The 23,979-nt window shown below is 51.9% G+C and overlaps 1 protein-coding gene across 2 annotated transcripts in view; it reads left to right on the plus strand.

The window, feature by feature from the left end:
- The first annotated feature begins 4,127 nt into the window (after positions 1-4,127).
- Positions 4,128-23,979, plus strand: part of ASMTL (acetylserotonin O-methyltransferase like) — a 107,900-nt gene continuing 88,048 nt past the window's right edge. Inside the window, exon 1 of one of the 2 annotated variants that reach the window (XM_073616415.1) lies at positions 4,128-4,285. The gene's annotated coding sequence lies outside the window, so the exon portion shown is untranslated. The remainder of the gene's footprint in view (positions 4,286-23,979) is intronic. The other variant, XM_073616417.1, reaches the window with a different exon arrangement.

A 23,979-nucleotide genomic window follows, 5' to 3' on the forward strand; every position in this document is an offset into this window, starting at 1 on the left:
AAGAACTTGGTCGAGCTGGAACCCAGAACTCTGTGAGGGGACCAGACCACCGGCAGATCGGCTGGTCCCTATCAGGTGAGAGGTTCCCAAGAATTGGCAGAAAAGACCCATTCTGGTTCAAGGTGAGAACAATTCACAATTGTTTAAATTTGGTTAGAGGATAAGAATATTTATATCTAATATGCTTGCATTGTAAGAAACTGTATAAATTAGATCTGTATTTTGTAATACTTTGAACATAAACCTGTATGTTATCAGCTGTTAATAAACCTGCATTGCTGAAGTTCTGCCTGGTTCGATACTTTACTATTCTACTTCACACTCTGCAATAAAGCCCCGACTGGTGGGGGGCTGCAGTGATGATTGACTTTCTACAACTTTCTCCCATCTCCTGACTGCATCTCCGGAGCTCAGCCACAGTGATCTTTGGGTTCTTCTTTACCTCTCTCACCAAGGCTCTTCTCCCCCGATAGCTAAGTTTGGCCGGACGGCCAGCTGTAGGAAGGGTTCTGGTCGTCCCAAACGTCTTCCATTTAAGGAACCTTAAGTGCAGCAGACATTTTTTGTAACCTTGGCCAGATCTGTGCCTTGCCACAATTCTGTCTCTGAGCTCTTCAGGCAGTTCCTTTGACCTCATGATTCTCATTTGCTCTGACATGCACTGTGAGCTATAAGGTCTTATATAGACAGGTGTGTGGCTTTCCTAATCAAGTCCAATCAGTATAATCAAACACAGCTGGACTCAAATGAAGGTGTAGAACCATCTCAAGGATGATGAGAAGAAATGGACAGCACCTGAGTGAAATATATGAGTGTCACAGCAAAGGGTCTAAATACTTAGGACCATGTGATATTTCAGTCTTTCTTTTTTAATAAATCTGCAAAAATGTCAACAATTCTGTGTTTTTCTGTCAATATGGGGTGCTGTGTGTACATTAATGAGGAAAAAAAATGAACTTAAATGATTTTAGCAAATGGCTGCAATATAACAAGTGAAAAATTTAAGAGGGTCTGAATAATTTCCGTCCCCACTGTAAATCAGACCAAAATGACGGAAAAATTAGGAGAAAAGAGGGACAGAGGGATTTTGTTCCAAATGAGGGACAGTCCCTCGAAATCAGGGACAGTTGGTAGGTATGTTAGTGGAGTTACAGGACATACACATGGAGGCTCTGAGACCTGGCACTGAGCCAGGCAGAAATTTTAGTTCTTCTCCTACTCTGAAGGCCAGGGCAAGCACCTGATTGGTTGCTGGGATGCCGGCGGTCCTACCAATCAGTCATAAACACTGAGAGGGTGGGCAGCGGTGAAAGAGTTGGAAGCTGACAGACAGCAAATTTTCACAGACATGGGCGCTTTTGCTGAGGATTGTGGCTGTAGCAGAGATACCGAACAGGCATTTGTAAATGGAATAATTAACTATATGCTGTTATTAGCAGATGCGGAGTCTGGGAACTGTGACAGCGGGGATTTGCAATCTGGCGCCCCTCCAGCCTGAAAAGACTCTCCCAAGGGCAAGTGACCCCCCCCCCCCCCTGCTCTGTACTGGACCTGCAGCCATGCCAGAAAGCAGAACATGATAAAAAAGCATGTTTAGGACAGAAACAAAAAGGTAGGATTACAATAATATACTGCAATGTACACAAATCACCTATCTCAATTAAAGAAATAATGTTTATTTTTTTAACAAAAGTAGAGTCACACTTCAAATAGCCAACATGCATACACGCAGGTGCCTTCATTCCACCCCAAGCTGCTGTAAAGCTGTAAAACTCAAAAGCATCCCAGCTGCCATATGGAGATCAGTTCAGTCTAGAGAAACATCACTGAATGAAGTGAGATACATCACAGATAATAAAAAGGTAATACAATCAGGTAGAATGACCTACCCCCCGAGTTAGGGGGGGGGGGGAACAATGCTGCCGCTCACCATGGACCACCAATTGCACCATTTAGGCTGCATACATCTGCCCAGGCATCATGGATCAGCAGAAGATTTACCATAAACCAGGAGCCCTCCACCTGGAGAGGCTGGAGCAGGCAGGAATTCATTATTCTTCTTTCACTCATTCTTTCAGTAGCAGGAGAGCTGTCCTGGAGCGAGGACAAAAAAAAAGGAATACTGGGGTATGGGGGAATCCCTCCTTTTATTTCAGCAGGGGGTTGTCCTGTAGGGTCAGAGGGGTGAAGCTGACCCATTCGTAGGCTGACATGATTACCCCCAGGAATAGAACTTTGATCCCTTTCAAAAAACAGATGTTGACGGATGTGGATGTAAATGTATGATCATCTGTTTACATCCATTTTTCCATAGAAATGCACTGATATCCGTTTTTCATCTGTGATCGGATGGATTATGGATGGATGGACAAATGGTCCATATGTGTGTAAGGGGCCTTAAAATTTTCTAATATAAAATCAAGAAGTAAACTGACACTCATATAAATGGCCACTGTATGAGCTTGATACGGCGGTGTGACATCAGCACGTAAGCTCCATCCAATGTGTTTCGTGCAATAGCAGTTAGCTGGAGTGATTTTACACGTGTTTCTTTGGGCAACCGGATCGCAGATTATATCCACTCTTTGGCACCTTCTCTCTTTTTCCTGGCACTCAGAGCTTCCCAACTGTGATAGCTCAGATCAACACTGACAGTTTTGGCAAAATTGGAGCACTTTTCACTCTTTTTTGCAGGTTCGCTACAAATGCCATTCACAACGTGTGTGTCTCATGCACAGAATACAAAGTTCATAGTAACATCACTTACTTCACCAGCTGGAAGACTCCAGTTGTGCCCAATGCGTACCTCCATCATGTGTGGGAACCAATGATGGTTATAACCCATCTTTTTTTTTTTTGTCATGTATGTCCTATTAGGGAAATTTCACTTCCCGTCTCATAGCTAAAACAGGAAGTGAGAGGAAATCACCAGAACAAGTGTCCCCAATGGCAAATTTGCCCTCTATTCCTGTTCTGATAAAACCGCAAATTTGGGAATTTCTTTCACTTTTGGTGATAACAGTAAACAGGATCCTGGGTATATGGTCCCGATTTTGCCATAGCCTGGACGGCTTTTGCCATAGCCTAGCCTGGCTAGCTCTGTGACATCAACCAACAGCTAGCTGCAGCCGGCTGTTTGTGGAAAACGGGTGACAGGAGTGCAAAACGATCTGCACTCCTGTAATCCACAAACAAGCTTTAGCTGTACTTCTCCTGGATCTAAATGCAGTGCAAGTTCAACGAGCTTTACACAGCTTTGTTCCCCATAGTATACCTCCCAACTTTTTGAGATGGGAATGAGGGACACCAATCAGCAAAAGTATGCAGACATAGGACACACCCCTTGCCACGCCATCTTAAAGGAGAATTGTACAAAAAAAATTGGTTTAACACACAAGTGTTTTTTTACCACTACTATTCCTTTATATTGGCTTTTGGAATTTACAAATGCAGCAATTTAGAAATCAGATGAAAGGTTTAGCACTGGAAAACACTTTTTGATAGATAAAAAGTGCATGTTATATACATCTATATAGATCAGTTCAAAATGAGGGACAAATTAGGAGTACCGAGGGACAGAGGGACATTGTTCCAAATCAGGGACAGTCCCTTGAAATAAGGGACAATTGGGAGATATGACCATAGTCAGCCAAAGATCCAGTTCATACTTCATACTTATATTTCAGGAACTTTTGCATTGCTTCAGGTTTTCTTATATTTTTGCAGCTTTTGGCAGCTATTAAAACTTTCAAAGTTTGCTAAGTGGAAGCCTGTCACAAATGTAGCTGTCTCTGTACTTGTAGGGTCTCTCTCTCAAGTGATAAAACATGGCAAATGTGCATTCACTGCAAAACTGTGCTGAATATTTTTTTTTTCCTTCCTTTCATTTTACATGTTAGCAGTTACACAGCCTAAAGAGCTGTGAGCAGACTCAGACTACGAGAAAATGGTCGACGATGTCACATGACTATGCTGAGCATGCTCATTATTTAGCAAGTTATCTGGTGGCCATGTTAGGATTTGGCAGTTCTGGCACTCGAGGATTTTGCAGAGATGTCTATGGGGGAAGTATACGAGCTACACAATAAGCTCTATTATAGGACACCATCTTCTGAGTAGACTAACCTAATTATGGCTTTGATGTATGTCTTGGAAAGGATTGTAGGCTCAATATGCTATCGTCAGCTGCTCTCAGCCAATCAGAGAACAGGGGTCTGCCTTGGTTAGGTCACATGTCATTTTGCTGCTGCTTCCATGTCCAGGTTTATGAAGAGCTGGAGAGTCAGTAAGTGCTGCATGGAATGTATTCCTATATAAATAATGGGGTGGATTTACTAAAACTGGAGCACACAGAATCTGGTGCAGCTGTGTATGGTAGCCAATCAGCTTCTAACTTCAGCTTGTTCAGTTAAGCTTTGACAATAAACCTTGGAAGCTGATTGGTTTCTGTGGAGAGTTGCACCAGATTTTGCACTCTCCCATTTCAGTAAATCTTCCTCAGTGTTTTTTATTGGTGATACGGTTATGCAATGGATGGCATAACCTCAGAAGTACTAAATAGGTATGTGAGAGAAGTTTATATGACTTTCAGGGATGAGAATTAGGGAAATGTAAAGTCCAGCTCTGTATAGAGGAGGTTGTCTTTAAAGGATTCGTTTACATTTATAATACATTTTCAGTGCATTCAAGGGTCCCCAGTAGTTTACATATCCTGGTGCTTCCACAAAGCCTGTCCAAAAAAAGTGGCCTTTTGGGTGATCAGCGCTGTTCTGAGTAAAAGATAGAATAGATGCTGTGTGAGGGAGGGAGAGCGCACTGCGTGCATGTGGATTGGGGGGCGAGGGAGAGCGCACTGCATGCATGTGGATTGGGGGGTGAGGGAGAGTGCACTGCGTGCATGTGGGTGAGGGAGAGCGCACTGCATGCATGTGGATTGGGGGGTGAGGGAGAGCGCACTGCGTGCATGTGGATGAGGAAGAGCGCACTGCATGCATGTGGATTGGGGGGCGAGGGAGAGCGCACTGCATGCATGTGGATTGGGGGGCGAGGGAGAGCGCACTGCATGCATGTGGATTGGGGGGCGAGGGAGAGCGCACTGCATGCATGTGGATTGGGGGGTGAGGGAGAGCGCACTGCGTGCATGTGGGTGAGGGAGAGCGCACTGCGTGCATGTGGATGAGGAAGAGCGCACTGCGTGCATGTGGATGAGGGAGAGCGTACTGCGTACATGTGGATTGGGGGGCAAGGGAGAGCGCACTGCGTGCATGTGGGTGAGGGAGAGCGCACTGCGTGTATGTGGATTGGGGGGCGAGGGAGAGCACACTGCGTGCATGTGGATGAGGGAGAGCGCACTGTGTGTATGTGAATTGGGGGGCGAGGGAGAGCGCACTGCGTTCATGTGGGTGAGGGAGAGCGCACTGCGTGCATGTGGATTGGGGGGCGAGGGAGAGCGCACTGCGTTCATGTGGGCGAGGGAGAGCGCGCTCCGTGCATGTGGGCGAGGGTGAGCGCACTGCGTGCATGTGGATTCGGGGCGAGGTAGAGCGCACTGTGTGCATGTGGGTGAGGGAGAGCGCACTGCGCCTGTGAATTGGGGGGCGAGGGAGAGCGCACTGCGTGCATGTGGATTGGGGGGCGAGGGAGAGCGCGCTGCGTGCATGTGGATTGGGGGGTGAGGGAGAGCGCACTGCGTGCATGTGGGTGAGGGAGAGCGCACTGCGTGCATGTGGATTGGTGGGCGAGGGAGAGCGAACTGCATGCATGTGGATTGGGGGGCGAGGGAGAGCGCACTGCGTGCATGTGGATTGGGGGGCGAGGGAGAGAGCACTGCGTGCATGTGGATTGGGGGGTGAGGGAGAGCGCGCTGCGTGCATGTGGGTGAGGGAGAGCGCACTGCGTGCATGTGGATTGGGGGGCGAGGGAGAGCGCACTGCGTGCATGTGGATTGGGGGGCGAGGGAGAGCGCACTGCGTGCATGTGGATTGGGGGGCGAGGGAGAGCGCACTGTGTGCATGTGGGTGAGGGAGAGCGCACTGCGTCTGTGAATTGGGGGGCGAGGGAAAGCGCACTGCGTGCATGTGGATTGGGGGGCGAGGGAGAGCGCGCTGCGTGCATGTGGATTGGGGGGCGAGGGAGAGCGCGCTGCGTGCATGTGGATTGGGGGGTGAGGGAGAGCGCACTGCGTGCATGTGGGTGAGGGAGAGCGCACTGCGTGCATGTGGATTGGTGGGCGAGGGAGAGCGAACTGCATGCATGTGGATTGGTGGGCGAGGGAGAGCGAACTGCATTCATGTGGATTGGGGGGCGAGGGAGAGCGCACTGCGTGCATGTGGATTGGGGGACGAGGGAGAGAGCACTGCGTGCATGTGGATTGGGGGGTGAGGGAGAGCGCGCTGCGTGCATGTGGGTGAGGGAGAGCGCACTGCGTGCATGTGGATTGGGGGGCGAGGGAGAGCGCACTGCGTGCATGTGGGCGAGGGAGAGCGCACTGTGGGCGAGGGAGAGCGCACTGCGTGCATGTGGATTGGTGGGCGAGGGAGAGCGAACTGCGTGTATGTGGATTGGTGGGTGAAGAAGAGCGCACTGCGTGCATGTGGGTGAGGGAAAGCGCACTGCGTGCATGTGGATTGGTGGGCGAGGGAGAGCAAACTGCGTGCATGTGGATTGGTGGGCGAGGGAGAGCGCACTGCGTGCATGTGGATGAGGAAGAGCGCACTGCGTGCATGTGGGTGAGGGAGAGGGCACTGCGTGCATGTGGATTGGTGGGCAAGGGAGAGTGAACTGCATGCATGTGGATTGGTGGGCGAGGGAGAGCGCACTGCGTGCATGTGGATTGGTGGGCGAGGGAGAGCGAACTGCGTGTATGTGGATTGGTGGTCGAGGGGGAGCGCACTGCGTGTATGTGGATTGGTGGTCGAGGGGGAGCGCACTGCATGCATGTGGAAGAGGGCACTGCATGTATGTGGATTGATGGACGAGGGAGAGCGCACTGTGTGTATTGGTGGGCGAGCATACTACGTGAATGTGGATTAGTGGGCGAGGGAGAGCCAACTGCGTGTATGTGGATTGGTGGATGAGGGAGAGCGCACTGCGTGTATGTGGATTGGTGGACAATGGAGAATGCACTCCGTGTATGTGGATGATGGAAAAATGCACAGCGTATATGTGGATTGGTGGACAAGCAAGAGGGCACTGTGTGTATGTGGATTGGTGGCAGAGAGAGAGCGCACTGCGTGTATGTGGATTGGTGGGCGAGGGAGAGCATACTGCGTGAATGTGGATTGGTGGGAGAGGGTGAGTGCACTGCCTGTATGTGGATTTGTGGGCGAGGGAGAGCGCACTTCGTATATGTGGATTTGTAGAAGAGTGCACTGTGTATATGTAGATTGGTGGAAGAGTGCACTGTGTGTATATGGATTGGTGAACGAGGGAGTGCGCACTGTGTGTATATGGATTAGTGGAAGAGGGCACTGCGTGTATGTGGATTGGTGGACGAGGGAGAGTGCACTGCGTGTATGTGGATTGGTGGATGAGGGAGAGCGCACTGCGTGTATGTGGATTGGTGGACGAGGGAGAGCGCACTGCGTGTATGTGGACGAGGGAGAGCGCACTGCGTGTATGTGGACGAGGGAGAGCGCACTGCGTGTATGTGGACGAGGGAGAGCGCACTGCGTGTATGTGGACGAGGGAGAGCGCACTGTGTATATGTAGATTGGTGGAAGAGTGCACTGTGTGTATATGGATTGGTGAACGAGGGAGTGCGCACTGTGTGTATATGGATTAGTGGAAGAGGGCACTGCGTGTATGTGGATTGGTGGACGAGGGAGAGTGCACTGCGTGTATGTGGATTGGTGGATGAGGGAGAGCGCACTGCGTGTATGTGGATTGGTGGACGAGGGAGAGCGCACGGCGTGTATGTGGATTTGTGGATGAGGGAGAGCGCACTGCGTGCATGTGGGTGAGGGAGAGCGCACTGCGTGCATGTGGATGAGGGAGAGCGCACTGCGTGTATGTGGATTGGGGGGCGAGGGAGAGCGCACTGCGTGTATATGGATTGGGGGGCGAGGGAGAGCGCACTGCATGCATGTGGATTGGGGGGCGAGGGAGAGCGCACTGCGTGCATGTGGATTGGGGGGCGAGGGAGAGCGCATTGCGTGTATGTGGATTGGTGGACAATGGAGAATGCACTCCGTGTATGTGGATGATGGAAAAATGCACAGCGTATATGTGGATTGGTGGACAAGCAAGAGGGCACTGTGTGTATGTGGATTGGTGGCAGAGAGAGAGCGCACTGCGTGTATGTGGATTGGTGGGCAATGGGAGAGCATACTGCGTGAATGTGGATTGGTGGGCGAGGGTGAGTGCACTGCCTGTATGTGGATTTGTGGGCGAGGGAGAGCGCACTTCGTATATGTGGATTTGTAGAAGAGTGCACTGTGTATATGTAGATTGGTGGAAGAGTGCACTGTGTGTATATGGATTGGTGAACGAGGGAGTGCGCACTGTGTGTATATGGATTAGTGGAAGAGGGCACTGCGTGTATGTGGATTGGTGGACGAGGGAGAGTGCACTGCGTGTATGTGGATTGGTGGATGAGGGAGAGCGCACTGCGTGTATGTGGATTGGTGGACGAGGGAGAGCGCACTGCGTGTATGTGGATTTGTGGATGAGGGAGAGCGCACTGCGTGCATGTGGATTGGGGGGCGAGGGAGAGCGCACTGCGTGCATGTGGGTGAGGGAGAGCGCACTGCATGCATGTGGATGAGGGAGAGCGCACTGCGTGTATGTGGATTGGGGGGCGAGGGAGAGCGCACTGCGTGTATATGGATTGGGGGGCGAGGGAGAGCGCACTGCATGCATGTGGATTGGGGGGCGAGGGAGAGCGCACTGCATGCATGTGGATTGGGGGGCGAGGGAGAGCGCACTGCGTGCATGTGGATTGGGGGGCGAGGGAGAGCGCACTGCGTGCATGTGGATTGGGGGGCGAGGGAGAGCGCATTGCGTGTATGTGGATTGGTGGACAATGGAGAATGCACTCCGTGTATGTGGATGATGGAAAAATGCACAGCGTATATGTGGATTGGTGGACAAGCAAGAGGGCACTGTGTGTATGTGGATTGGTGGCAGAGAGAGAGCGCACTGCGTGTATGTGGATTGGTGGGCGAGGGAGAGCATACTGCGTGAATGTGGATTGGTGGGCGAGGGTGAGTGCACTGCCTGTATGTGGATTTGTGGGCGAGGGAGAGCGCACTTCGTATATGTGGATTTGTAGAAGAGTGCACTGTGTATATGTAGATTGGTGGAAGTGTGCACTGTGTGTATATGGATTGGTGAACGAGGGAGTGCGCACTGTGTGTATATGGATTAGTGAAAGAGGGCACTGCGTGTATGTGGATTGGTGGACGAGGGAGAGTGCACTGCGTGTATGTGGATTGGTGGATGAGGGAGAGCGCACTGCGTGTATGTGGATTGGTGGACGAGGGAGAGCGCACTGCGTGTATGTGGATTTGTGGATGAGGGAGAGTGCACTGAGTGCATGTGGATTGGGGGGCGAGGGAGAGCGCACTGCGTGCATGTGGATTGGGGGGCGAGGGAGAGCGCACTGCGTGCATGTGGATTGGGGGGCGAGGGAGAGCGCACTGCGTGCATGTGGGTGAGGAAGAGCGCACTGCGTGCATGTGGATGAGGGAGAGCGCACTGCGTGTATGTGGATTGGGGGGCGAGGGAGAGCACACTGCGTGTATATGGATTGGGGGGCGAGGGAGAGCGCACTGCATGCATGTGGATTGGGGGGCGAGGGAGAGCGCACTGCGTGCATGTGGATTGGGGGGCGAGGGAGAGCGCACTGCGTGCATGTGGGTGAGGGAGAGCGCGCTCCGTGCATGTGGATTGGGGGGCGAGGGAGAGCACACTGCGTGCATGTGGATTGGGGGGCGAGGGAGAGCGCACTGCGTGCATGTGGGTGAGGGAGAGCGCACTGCGTGCATGTGGATTGGGGGGCGAGGGAGAGCGCACTGCGTGCATGTGGGTGAGGGAGAGCGCACTGCGTGCATGTGGATGAGGGAGAGCGCACTGCGTGTATGTGGATTGGGGGGCGAGGGAGAGCGCACTGCGTGTATATGGATTGGGGGGCGAGGGAGAGCGCACTGCATGCATGTGGATTGGGGGGCGAGGGAGAGCGCACTGCGTGCATGTGGATTGGGGGGCGAGGGAGAGCGCACTGCGTGCATGTGGATTGGGGGGCGAGGGAGAGCGCATTGCGTGCATGTGGATTGGTGGACAATGGAGAATGCACTCCGTGTATGTGGATGATGGAAAAATGCACAGCGTATATGTGGATTGGTGGACAAGCAAGAGGGCACTGTGTGTATGTGGATTGGTGGCAGAGAGAGAGCGCACTGCGTGTATGTGGATTGGCGGGCGAGGGAGAGCATACTGCGTGAATGTGGATTGGTGGGCGAGGGTGAGTGCACTGCCTGTATGTGGATTTGTGGGCGAGGGAGAGCGCACTTCGTATATGTGGATTTGTAGAAGAGTGCACTGTGTATATGTAGATTGGTGGAAGTGTGCACTGTGTGTATATGGATTGGTGAACGAGGGAGTGCGCACTGTGTATATATGGATTAGTGGAAGAGGGCACTGCGTGTATGTGGATTGGTGGACGAGGGAGAGTGCACTGCGTGTATGTGGATTGGTGGATGAGGGAGAGCGCACTGCGTGTATGTGGATTGGTGGACGAGGGAGAGCGCACTGCGTGTATGTGGATTTGTGGATGAGGGAGAGTTCACTGAGTGCATGTGGATTGGGGGGCGAGGGAGAGCGCACTGCGTGCATGTGGATTGGGGGGCGAGGGAGAGCGCACTGCGTGCATGTGGATTGGGGGGCGAGGGAGAGCGCACTGCGTGCATGTGGGTGAGGAAGAGCGCACTGCGTGCATGTGGATGAGGGAGAGCGCACTGCGTGTATGTGGATTGGGGGGCGAGGGAGAGCACACTGCGTGTATATGGATTGGGGGGCGAGGGAGAGCGCACTGCATGCATGTGGATTGGGGGGCGAGGGAGAGCGCACTGCGTGCATGTGGATTGGGGGGCGAGGGAGAGCGCACTGCGTGCATGTGGGTGAGGGAGAGCGCGCTCCGTGCATGTGGATTGGGGGGCGAGGGAGAGCACACTGCGTGCATGTGGATGAGGGAGAGCGCACTGCGTGTATGTGGATTGGGGGGCGAGGGAGAGCACACTGCGTGTATATGGATTGGGGGGCGAGGGAGAGCGCACTGCATGCATGTGGATTGGGGGGCGAGGGAGAGCGCACTGCGTGCATGTGGATTGGGGGGCGAGGGAGAGCGCACTGCGTGCATGTGGGTGAGGGAGAGCGCGCTCCGTGCATGTGGATTGGGGGGCGAGGGAGAGCACACTGCGTGCATGTGGATTGGGGGGCGAGGGAGAGCGCACTGCGTGCATGTGGGTGAGGGAGAGCGCACTGCGTGCATGTGGATTGGGGGGCGAGGGAGAGCGCACTGCGTGCATGTGGGTGAGGGAGAGCGCACTGCGTGCATGTGGATGAGGGAGAGCGCACTGCGTGTATGTGGATTGGGGGGCGAGGGAGAGCGCACTGCGTGTATATGGATTGGGGGGCGAGGGAGAGCGCACTGCATGCATGTGGATTGGGGGGCGAGGGAGAGCGCACTGCGTGCATGTGGATTGGGGGGCGAGGGAGAGCGCACTGCGTGCATGTGGATTGGGGGGCGAGGGAGAGCGCATTGCGTGCATGTGGATTGGTGGACAATGGAGAATGCACTCCGTGTATGTGGATGATGGAAAAATGCACAGCGTATATGTGGATTGGTGGACAAGCAAGAGGGCACTGTGTGTATGTGGATTGGTGGCAGAGAGAGAGCGCACTGCGTGTATGTGGATTGGCGGGCGAGGGAGAGCATACTGCGTGAATGTGGATTGGTGGGCGAGGGTGAGTGCACTGCCTGTATGTGGATTTGTGGGCGAGGGAGAGCGCACTTCGTATATGTGGATTTGTAGAAGAGTGCACTGTGTATATGTAGATTGGTGGAAGTGTGCACTGTGTGTATATGGATTGGTGAACGAGGGAGTGCGCACTGTGTATATATGGATTAGTGGAAGAGGGCACTGCGTGTATGTGGATTGGTGGACGAGGGAGAGTGCACTGCGTGTATGTGGATTGGTGGATGAGGGAGAGCGCACTGCGTGTATGTGGATTGGTGGACGAGGGAGAGCGCACTGCGTGTATGTGGATTTGTGGATGAGGGAGAGTTCACTGAGTGCATGTGGATTGGGGGGCGAGGGAGAGCGCACTGCGTGCATGTGGATTGGGGGGCGAGGGAGAGCGCACTGCGTGCATGTGGATTGGGGGGCGAGGGAGAGCGCACTGCGTGCATGTGGGTGAGGAAGAGCGCACTGCGTGCATGTGGATGAGGGAGAGCGCACTGCGTGTATGTGGATTGGGGGGCGAGGGAGAGCACACTGCGTGTATATGGATTGGGGGGCGAGGGAGAGCGCACTGCATGCATGTGGATTGGGGGGCGAGGGAGAGCGCACTGCGTGCATGTGGATTGGGGGGCGAGGGAGAGCGCACTGCGTGCATGTGGGTGAGGGAGAGCGCGCTCCGTGCATGTGGATTGGGGGGCGAGGGAGAGCACACTGCGTGCATGTGGATTGGGGGGCGAGGGAGAGCACACTGCGTGCATGTGGATTGGGGGGCGAGGGAGAGCGCACTGCGTGCATGTGGGTGAGGGAGAGCGCACTGCGTGCATGTGGATTGGGGGGCGAGGGAGAGCGCACTGTGTGCATGTGGGTGAGGGAGAGTGCACTGCGTGCATGTAAATTGGGGGGCAAGGGAGAGCGCACTGCGTGCATGTGGATTGCGGGGCGAGGGAGAGCGCACTGCGTGCATGTGGATTGCGGGGCGAGGGGGAGCGCACTGCGTGCATGTGGGTGAGGGAGAGCGCGCTGCGTGCATGTGGAATGGGGGGGTGAGGGAGAGCGCACTGCGTACATGTGGGTGAGGGAGAGCGCACTGCGTGCATGTGGATTGGTGGGCGAGGGAGAGCGAACTGCGTGCATGTGGATTGGTGGGCGAGGGAGAGCGCACTGCGTGCATGTGGATTGGGGGGCGAGGGAGAGAGCACTGCGTGCATGTGGATTGGGAGGCGAGGGAGAGTGTTCTGCGTGCATGTGGGTAAGGGAGAGCGCGCTGCGTGCATGTGGGTGAGGGAGAGCGCACTGCGTGCATGTGGATTGGGGGGCGAGGGAGAGCGCACTGCGTGCATGTGGATTGGTGGGGGAGGGAGAGCGAACTGCGTGTATGTGATTTGGTGGGCGAAGAAGAGCGCACTGCGTGCATGTGGGTGAGGGAAAGTGCACTGCGTGCATGTGGATTGGTGGGCGAGGGAGAGCAAACTGCGTGCATGTGGATTGGTGGGCGAGGGAGTGCGCACTGTGTGCATGTGGATAAGGGAGAGCGCACTGCGTGCGTGAGGGAGAGGGTACTGCGTGCATGTGGATTGGAGGGGGAAGGGAGAGTGAACTGCGTGCATGTGGATTGGTGGTCGAGGGAGAGCGAACTGCGTGTATGTGGATTGATGGTCGAGGGGGAGCGCACTGCGTGCATGTGGAAGAGGGCACTGCATGCATGTGGATTGATGGACGAGGGAGAGCGCACTGTGTGTATTGGTGGGCGAGCATACTACGTGAATGTGGATTAGTGGGCAAGGGAGAGCCAACTGCGTGTATGTGGATTGGTGGGTGAGGGAGAGCGCACTGCATGTATGTGGATTGGTGGACAATGGAGAGTGCACTGTGTGTATGTGGATGATGGAAAAATGCACAGCGTATATGTGGATTGGTGGACAAGCAAGAGGGCACTGTGTTATGTGGATTGGTGGCAGAGAGAGAGAGCGCACTGCGTGTATGTGGATTGGTGGGCGAGGGAGAGCATACTGCGTGAATGTGGATTGGTGGGCGAGGGTGAGTGCACTGCCTGTATGTGGATTTGTGGGCTAGGGAGAGCGCACTTCGTATATGTGGATTTGTAGAAGAGTGCACTGTGTATATGTAGATTGGTGGAAGAGTGCACTGTGTGTATATGGATTGGTGAACGAGGGAGTGCGCACTGTGTGTATATGGATTAGTGGAAGAGGGCACTGCGTGTATGTGGATTGGTGGATGAGGGAGAGCGCACTGCGTGTGTGTGGATTGGTGGACGAGGGAGAGCGCACTGCGTGTATGTGGATTGGTGGACGAGGGAGAGCGCACTGCGTGTATGTGGATGAGGGAGAGCGCACTGCGTGTATGTGGATGAGGGAGAGCGCACTGCGTGTATGTGGATGAGGGAGAGCGCACTGCGTGTTTGTGGATGAGGGAGAGCGCACTGCGTGTATGTGGATGAGGGAGAGCGCACTACGTGTATGTGGACGAGGGAGAGCGCACTGCATGTATGTGGATTGGTGTACGAGGGAGAGAGCACTGCGTGTATGTGGACAAGGGAGAGCGCACTGCGTGTATGTGGATTGGTGGACGAGGGAGAGCGCACTGCCTGTATGTGGATTGGTGGACGAGGGAGAGTGCACTGCGTGTATGTGGATTTGTGGATGAGGGAGAGCGCACTGCGTGTATGTGGATGAGAGAGAGCGCACTGCGTGTATGTGGATGAGGGAGAGTGCACTGCGTGTATGTGGATGAGGGAGAGTGCACTGCGTGTATGTGGATGAGGGAGAGTGCACTGCGTGTATGTGGATGAGGGAGAGTGCACTGCGTGTATGTGGATGAGGGAGAGTGCACTGCGTGTATGTGGATGAGGGAGAGTGCACTACGTGTATGTGGACAAGGGAGAGCGCACTGCGTGTATGTGGATTGGTGGACGAGGGAGAGCGCACTGCGTGTATGTGGATTGGTGGACGAGGGAGAGCGCACTGCGTGTATGTGGATTGGTGGACGAGGGAGAGCGCACTGCGTGTATGTGGATTGGTGGGCGAGGGAGAGCGCACTGTGTGCATGTGGGTGAGGGAGAGTGCACTGCGTGCATGTAAATTGGGGGGCAAGGGAGAGCGCACTGCGTGCATGTGGATTGCGGGGCGAGGGAGAGCGCACTGCGTGCATGTGGATTGCGGGGCGAGGGGGAGCGCACTGCGTGCATGTGGGTGAGGGAGAGCGCGCTGCGTGCATGTGGAATGGGGGGGTGAGGGAGAGCGCACTGCGTACATGTGGGTGAGGGAGAGCGCACTGCGTGCATGTGGATTGGTGGGCGAGGGAGAGCGAACTGCGTGCATGTGGATTGGTGGGCGAGGGAGAGCGCACTGCGTGCATGTGGATTGGGGGGCGAGGGAGAGAGCACTGCGTGCATGTGGATTGGGAGGCGAGGGAGAGCGTTCTGCGTGCATGTGGGTAAGGGAGAGCGCGCTGCGTGCATGTGGGTGAGGGAGAGCGCACTGCGTGCATGTGGATTGGGGGGCGAGGGAGAGCGCACTGCGTGCATGTGGATTGGTGGGGGAGGGAGAGCGAACTGCGTGTATGTGATTTGGTGGGCGAAGAAGAGCGCACTGCGTGCATGTGGGTGAGGGAAAGTGCACTGCGTGCATGTGGATTGGTGGGCGAGGGAGAGCAAACTGCGTGCATGTGGATTGGTGGGCGAGGGAGTGCGCACTGCGTGCATGTGGATAAGGGAGAGCGCACTGCGTGCGTGAGGGAGAGGGTACTGCGTGCATGTGGATTGGAGGGGGAAGGGAGAGTGAACTGCGTGCATGTGGATTGGTGGTCGAGGGAGAGCGAACTGCGTGTATGTGGATTGATGGTCGAGGGGGAGCGCACTGCGTGCATGTGGAAGAGGGCACTGCATGCATGTGGATTGATGGACGAGGGAGAGCGCACTGTGTGTATTGGTGGGCGAGCATACTACGTGAATGTGGATTAGTGGGCAAGGGAGAGCCAACTGCGTGTATGTGGATTGGTGGGTGAGGGAGAGCGCACTGCATGTATGTGGATTGGTGGACAATGGAGAGTGCACTGTGTGTATGTGGATGATGGAAAAATGCACAGCGTATATGTGGATTGGTGGACAAGCAAGAGGGCACTGTGTTATGTGGATTGGTGGCAGAGAGAGAGAGCGCACTGCGTGTATGTGGATTGGTGGGCGAGGGAGAGCATACTGCGTGAATGTGGATTGGTGGGCGAGGGTGAGTGCACTGCCTGTATGTGGATTTGTGGGCTAGGGAGAGCGCACTTCGTATATGTGGATTTGTAGAAGAGTGCACTGTGTATATGTAGATTGGTGGAAGAGTGCACTGTGTGTATATGGATTGGTGAACGAGGGAGTGCGCACTGTGTGTATATGGATTAGTGGAAGAGGGCACTGCGTGTATGTGGATTGGTGGATGAGGGAGAGCGCACTGCGTGTGTGTGGATTGGTGGACGAGGGAGAGCGCACTGCGTGTATGTGGATTGGTGGACGAGGGAGAGCGCACTGCGTGTATGTGGATGAGGGAGAGCGCACTGCGTGTATGTGGATGATGGAGAGCGCACTGCGTGTATGTGGATGAGGGAGAGCGCACTACGTGTATGTGGACGAGGGAGAGCGCACTGCATGTATGTGGATTGGTGTACGTGGGAGAGAGCACTGCGTGTATGTGGACAAGGGAGAGCGCACTGCGTGTATGTGGATTGGTGGACGAGGGAGAGCGCACTGCCTGTATGTGGATTGGTGGACGAGGGAGAGTGCACTGCGTGTATGTGGATTTGTGGATGAGGGAGAGCGCACTGCGTGTATGTGGATGAGAGAGAGCGCACTGCGTGTATGTGGATGAGAGAGAGCGCACTGCGTGTATGTGGATGAGGGAGAGTGCACTGCGTGTATGTGGATGAGGGAGAGTGCACTGCGTGTATGTGGATGAGGGAGAGTGCACTGCGTGTATGTGGATGAGGGAGAGTGCACTGCGTGTATGTGGATGAGGGAGAGTGCACTGCGTGTATGTGGATGAGGGAGAGTGCACTACGTGTATGTGGACAAGGGAGAGCGCACTGCGTGTATGTGGATTGGTGGACGAGGGAGAGCGCACTGCGTGTATGTGGATTGGTGGACGAGGGAGAGCGCACTGCGTGTATGTGGATTGGTGGACGAGGGAGAGCGCACTGCGTGTATGTGGATTGGTGGACGAGGGAGAGCGCACTGCGTGTATGTGGATTGGTGGACGAGGGAGAGCGCACTGCGTGTATGTGGATTGGTGGATGAGGGAGAGCGCACTGCATGTATGTGGATGAGAGAGAGCGCATTGCATGTATGTGGATGAGGGAGAGTGCACTGCGTGTATGTGGATTGGTGGGCGAGGGAGAGCATACTGCGTGAATGTGGATTGGTGGACGAGGGAGAGCGCACTGCGTGTATGTGGATTAGTGGTCAAGGGAGAGCGCACTGCGTGTATGTGGACCAGGGAGAGCGCACTGCGTGTATGTGGACCAGGGAGAGCGCACTGTGTGTATGTGGATTGGTGGACGAGGGAGAGCGCACTGCGTGTATGTGGATTGGTGGACAAGGGAGAGCGCACTGCATGTATGTGGATGAGGGAGAGCACACTGCGTGTATGTGGATTGGTGGACGAGGGAGAGCGCACTGCGTGTATGTGGACGAGGGAGAGCGCACTGCGTGTATGTGGACGAGGGAGAGCGCACTGCGTGTATGTGGACGAGGGAGAGCGCACTGCGTGTATGTGGACGAGGGAGAGCGCACTGCGTGTATGTGGACGAGGGAGAGCGCACTGCGTGTATGTGGACGAGGGAGAGCGCACTGCGTGTATGTGGACGAGGGAGAGCGCACTGCGTGTATGTGGACGAGGGAGAGCGCACTGCGTGTATGTGGACGAGGGAGAGCGCACTGCGTGTATGTGGACGAGGGAGAGCGCACTGCGTGTATGTGGACGAGGGAGAGCGCACTGCGTGTATGTGGGCGAGGGAGAGCGCACTGCGTGTATGTGGGCGAGGGAGAGCGCACTGCGTGTATGTGGGCGAGGGAGAGCGCACTGCGTGTATTTGGATTGGTGGACGAGGGAGAGCACACTGCGTGTATGTGGATTGGTGGGCGAGAGAGAGCGCACTGCGTGTATGTGGATTAGTGGGCGAGGGAGAGCGCACTGCGTGTATGTGGATTGGTGGACGAGGGAGAGCGCACTGCGTGTATTTGGATTGATGGACGAGGGAGAGCGCACTGCGTGTATGTGGATTGGTGGACGAGGGAGAGCGCACTGCGTGTATGTGGATTGGTGGACGAGGGAGAGCGCACTGCGTGTATGTGGATTGGTGGACGAGGGAGAGCGTACTGTGTGTATGTGGATTGATGGAAAAATGCACTGCGTGTATGTGGATTGGTGGACGAGAGAGAGCGCACTGCGTGTATGTGGATTGGTGGGTGAAGGGAGCACACCAAGTGTATGTGGATTGGCGAATATGGGAGAACGCATCGCATGTACTATATGTGAATTGGTAGACGAGGGAGCGTGCGTGTGTGAGTGCGCATTGGTGGTCAAGGGAGTATGCTGCGCTTGTGTGTATTGGTGGATGAGGAAGAGTGCACTTCACATGTGTGGATTTTATGGAGGAGGAAGAGCTCACTGCTCATGTGAGGATTTGTGGGCAAGGGAGAATGTACAACATACAACTTTAATATTAGGGCAGGGTTCACATTTGAGCACGCAGGAGTCCAGCGTGTCCTCATTCACCGTTTCAGGTCCGATTTTAGCACAAATTTTTGGCTAAATTTAGACCTGAAATGGACCAAAAGACGCACAGGCCCTCCTGTGCAAATCGCACCGGAGCCGCTGCAGAAATATGTGAACCGGCTCCATAGAGAGCCGGTCACAGTCTCCTGTTGTACGAATTGGATGTGGAGAAATCTGCATCCAATTCGCACTAGTGTGAACCCAGCCTCAAGGGTAGCTTTAGACGAAATCCAAAACCTGGAATAGAGCAGAGAAGGGTTTGACCCTCTGTCAAGTTTGTATTGCTGTTTTGTCCCCATTGGGGGAAATTATTTGTACTAGGGACCTTTTGTAACTAAGAATGAAAGTGGGGGAAAATTTCAAACCTTTAGGCTACTTTCACACTGAAGCGCTTTAGAAGTGCTATAGCGCTAAAAATAGCGCCTGCAAAGCGCCTCTGCTGTCACTCTAGTGTGAAAGCCCGAGTGCTTTCACACTGGAGCGGTGCGCTGGGAGGACACCAAAATAAGTCCTGCAAACAGCATCTTTAAGGCGCTATAGGACACCGCTCCTAAAGCGCCCCTGCCCATTGAAATCAATAGGCAGCACCGCCGAAGCGGCAATTTGCGAACACTTTTAACCCTTTTTTCAGCCAGTAGTGGTGGTTAAAAGCTCCCCACTAGTGGCTGAAAAGCTTCGCAGAAACAACTAAAAAAGGCGTCTCTTTACCGCCATGCCCGCCCACCCCAGTGTGATAGTGCCCTTAGAGCTGTCTTCAGAACAAGAGGTAAGCGGAAATCTTCCAGTGGTAGCTCTTTTTCTGGGGGATTCCCCTTAATTTGACCAACTTCCTGTTATCTTTGGGACAGGAAGTGAAGTTTTCCCAGTTGTACACAGACAGCAAGTACTAAATAAACTGGCAGGAATTTTAACCCTCCCCTACCCAATACAAAAAAAAAAGTTTTGGCTACACATACACTTCAAACAGGTGTGAAATAATAAAATGTTAACAAAAATTAATCAGACGAAAGCCCATTAAATGTTAACGTCCTGTTTTCATTTCAAAGAAGCCCATATGCATCAATCTAGCTTTGCTTAAAGTTGATCTCCGGCTTTTATGAATTTTAAATAGTTAGTTTGGACCAAGCTGGTCCAAACAAATGATTACCTTCAGTAGGAGACGTGCCATTCACAGGGAGCTTTGTATTCTGCGAATGAGCACAAGACTTCCTTTGATTGGCTGAAGCGAACAGATGACGTCACAATCCCCGACTGAGCCATTCAGAGGAAGCTTTGTATTCATTCAGAGAATACAAAGCTCACCGTAAATGGCTGAGCAGCTCTCACCCGACATCCAGGAGCGAAACAGGAAGTTCCAACCCCCCCCCCCCGGCGGAACCCAGCACTGTATACTGGATGTAGCTGAGACTACATACAGGTTATACAGTGCGCACAGCTGGTACATCTGATAGTGAAGGTAATAGTTTGGACCTGCTTGGTCCAAACAAACTATTAAAATATCATTAAAAGCTTGAGATCGACTTTACGTGCATCTGATTTCCTTTGGTGGTAATTTGAGCATTTTTGGAGGGTTTTTTTTTTTTTTGTTTTTTTGGAGGCAATTGAAGATTTTTACCCCCTTCATGACCAGCCCATTTTTTTGCGATACGGCACTGCACTATTTTAACTGACAATTGCACAGTCATGTAGAGCTGTACCCAAACATCATTTTTTTTTCACACAAATATAGCTTTCTTTTGGTGGTATTTGATCACCTCTGGGTTTTTCATTTTTTATTATATAAAGGAAAAAAGACAGACAATTTTGAATAAACAAACAATATTTTTTACTTTCTGCTATAAAACATCCTATTAAAAAAAAAATTCAAATCTCTTCACTCTTTTGGCCAAAATCCCAATAAGTGTATATTGTTTGGTTTGCGTGAAAGTTATACTGGAAGTTGTGTTTTGTTTATTTATTTATACTAGTAGTATAAGCAGTGATCAGCAACCTATCATGGGACGGTGGACAATCTGACACTGACTGACACTCTGTGGGAACTAACTGCCACTGACATCACCAGTGACATTATTACAGTGCCTTGAAAAAGTATTCATACCCCTTGACATTTTCCATATTTTGTCATGTTACAACCAAAAACATAAATGGTTTTTATTGGGGGTTTTTTATGATAGACCAACACAAAATGGCACAGAATTGCGAAGTGGAAGGAAAATGATAAATGGTTCTCAATTTTTTTTTTTTTTTTACAAATAAATATGTGAAAAGTGTGGTGTGCATTTGTATTCAGCCCCCTTTACTTTGATCCCCCTAACTAAAATCTAGTGGAACCAATTGCCCCCAGAAGTCACCTAATCAGTAAATGGAGTCTACCTGTGTGTGTAATTTAATCTCAGTATAAATACAGCTGTTCTGTGAAGCCCTCAGAGGTTTGTTAGAGAACCTTAGTGAACAAACAGCATCATGAAGGCCAAGGAACACACCAGACAGGTCAGGGATAAAGTTGTGGAGAAGTTTAACCCCTTTATGCCGATAGTACGCACATATGCCTTCATGGCTAAAGCTAAAGCTTTAAAGCTAAAAGCTGCTCGTCTGTTATCCTAAAGGAGTGGGAGGGGACGTCCCCCTTCTGCTGCTCTTTCCGGGCCTCCTGTCCCACCAGGAGACCCGAGCCACCATGCGCCGTGTCCGCCGGCTAGGCTGAGATCTGCACAAAGCCGGATTCGGCTTCGATCGCGTCTCCGTTGTAAAATCCCAATGGCGCCGATTTAAAAAAAAATTACAGTATTCAGACACACTGATTTTGGCGATCTGAATACTTTTAAGTGCACAGGAGGCATTTGGGGTGTTTTAGACCCCCGATCCCTTCATAAAGAGTACCTGTCACCGCCTATTACTGTCACAAGGGATGTTCACTATTATTTCTGTCACAAGGAATGTAATGTGATTTATTTTTATTTTTTTAAGGAGACAATGTTAAAAAAAATAAATAAAATTAAGACAAGCAAATGCAAACGTGTTCAAATCACACATGTGAGGTATCTCGGCGATCATCAGAGTGAGAGCAATAATTCTAGCAAAAGACCTCCTCTGTAACTCTAACCTGGTAAGCGTTAATTTTTTTTAAAGCATCGCCTATGCAGATTTTTAGGTACAGTAGTTTGTCTCCATTCTATGAGTGTACGCAATTTCAAAGCATGACATGTTAGGTATCTATTTACTTGGCGTAACATCATATTTCCCATTTCAAAAAAAAAAAATTGGGCACACTTTACTGTTTATTTTTTTTAATTCATGAAAGTGTCTTTTTTCCCAAAAAATTGCGTTTGAAAGACCGCCGTGCAAATACCGTGTGACATAAAAAAAAATGCAACGATCACCATTTTATTCTCTAGGGTCTCTGCTAAATATATATATATATATATATATATATATATATATATATATAATGTTTGGGGGTTCTAAGTAATTTTCTATCAAAAAATATGAACAAATGTCAGAAATAGGCTTAGGCATGAAAGGGTTAAAGCAGGGTTAGGTTATAAAAAAATATCCCAAGCTTTGAGCATCTCATGGAGCACTGTTCAATCCATCATCTGAAAATGGAAAGAGTATGGCACAACTGCAACCCTACCAAGACATGGCTGTCCACCTAAACTGACAGGCCAGGCAAGGAGAGCATTAATCAGAGAAGCAGCCAAGAGGCCCATGGTAAATCTGGAGGAGCTGCAGAGATCCACAGTTTGGATGGGTGAATCTGTCCACAGGACAACTATTAGTCTTGCACTCCACAAATCTGGCCTTTATGGAAGAGTGGCAAGAAGAAAGCCATTATTGAAGAAGTCCCATTTGAAGTTTGCGAGAAGCCATGTGGAGGACACAGAAAACATGTGGAAGAAGGTGCTCTGGTCAGATGAGACCAAAATTGAACTTTTTGGCCTAAAAGCAAAAGGCTATGTGTGGTGGAAAACGAACACTGCACATCACCCTGAACACACCATACCCACTGCGAAACTTGGTGGTGGCAGCATCATGTTGTAGGGACGCTTTTCTTCAACAGGGACAGGGAAGCTGGTCATAGTTGATGAGAAGATGGATGGAGCCAAATACGGGGTGTAGCGTCACATATGGTGACCCATCACATTTGGCTACCCGCTGGAGTGCGCATGCACAACGCCGCCATTTGCGTTCCAACACTTTTACGACAAAACAGCACACTAAAACCGTCAGTGTGACGGAACTGACATTGAACTATGCTTGCGCAGTTATTATGTGGCTCCACCCCTAAGTCCAGGTTCAAGCCCCACCATCCAAGTGGACATAGAGTTTGAATATAATTATGCCAAGCGAAGCGAGGCCGTGCCCGAAGCGTGGCAAGCGAAGCGAGCCCGCAAAGGGGACCTGTTGCAAAGTGGTGTCTTAAAATGAATAATTATGCAGAAGAAGAGCTTGCCTGTAACGTCACTTCTGTGACATTATCTCACGGTTTCACTGCTCCGTATTGTCGTAAAAACTTTTGGAACGCATATCAGCAAGTTACGCTTCCGATTCTTTCCTATCTGTCTGTTCATATTTATGCATTGCAGTTTAATGAGTTTTTAAAGGGAAAATAGAATGGTCCATTCACACCCACATGTGTAGGTTACCACAAGCCCTACAAAACTTGTGTATAGAGGTTAATGAGGCCCTGAATTGCTTGTAAACTCTGTTACACTACTTTTACCTACAGGTAAGCCTATAATAAGGCTTGCCTGTAGGTACCGTGAATATCTCCTCAACTTGCACAGTTTAGGAGATATTCAGTATATGCGCTGCTGCTGACGTCATCGGCGCATGCGCACTGAAGAAACGGGCTGCAGGGGCCATTTCTTCAGGACTTGTGCCGTGACCGGCGGCTCCCGCATGCATGTGCAGAACTGACGTCATCGTGGCTCTGGCCAATCGCAGCGCCGGAGCAACAAACCCAGCAGTAACTCCTATGGAAGATGTGCTCGGAGTGCCAACGCTTCAGGGTATCGTTCTGAGGTAAGTATTTCATAATGAGCTAGTATGTGATGCATACTAGCTCATTATGCCTTTGTCTTGCAGGATTTTTTTCTTTTTTTTTTTTCCGGAGGTTTACAACCTCTTTAAAGCAATCCTGTCTCAATATTAGAAAAGAAGGTTACCTTTTCACGAAGAGATGATATACCTACCTGTCCCACCATTGATCTTTGCTCTTAGTAGCTTTATTTCCTGGAGAATCT

This window comes from Aquarana catesbeiana, linkage group LG02, assembly GCF_042186555.1.
Source record: "Aquarana catesbeiana isolate 2022-GZ linkage group LG02, ASM4218655v1, whole genome shotgun sequence".
Lineage (NCBI taxonomy): Eukaryota > Metazoa > Chordata > Amphibia > Anura > Ranidae > Aquarana > Aquarana catesbeiana.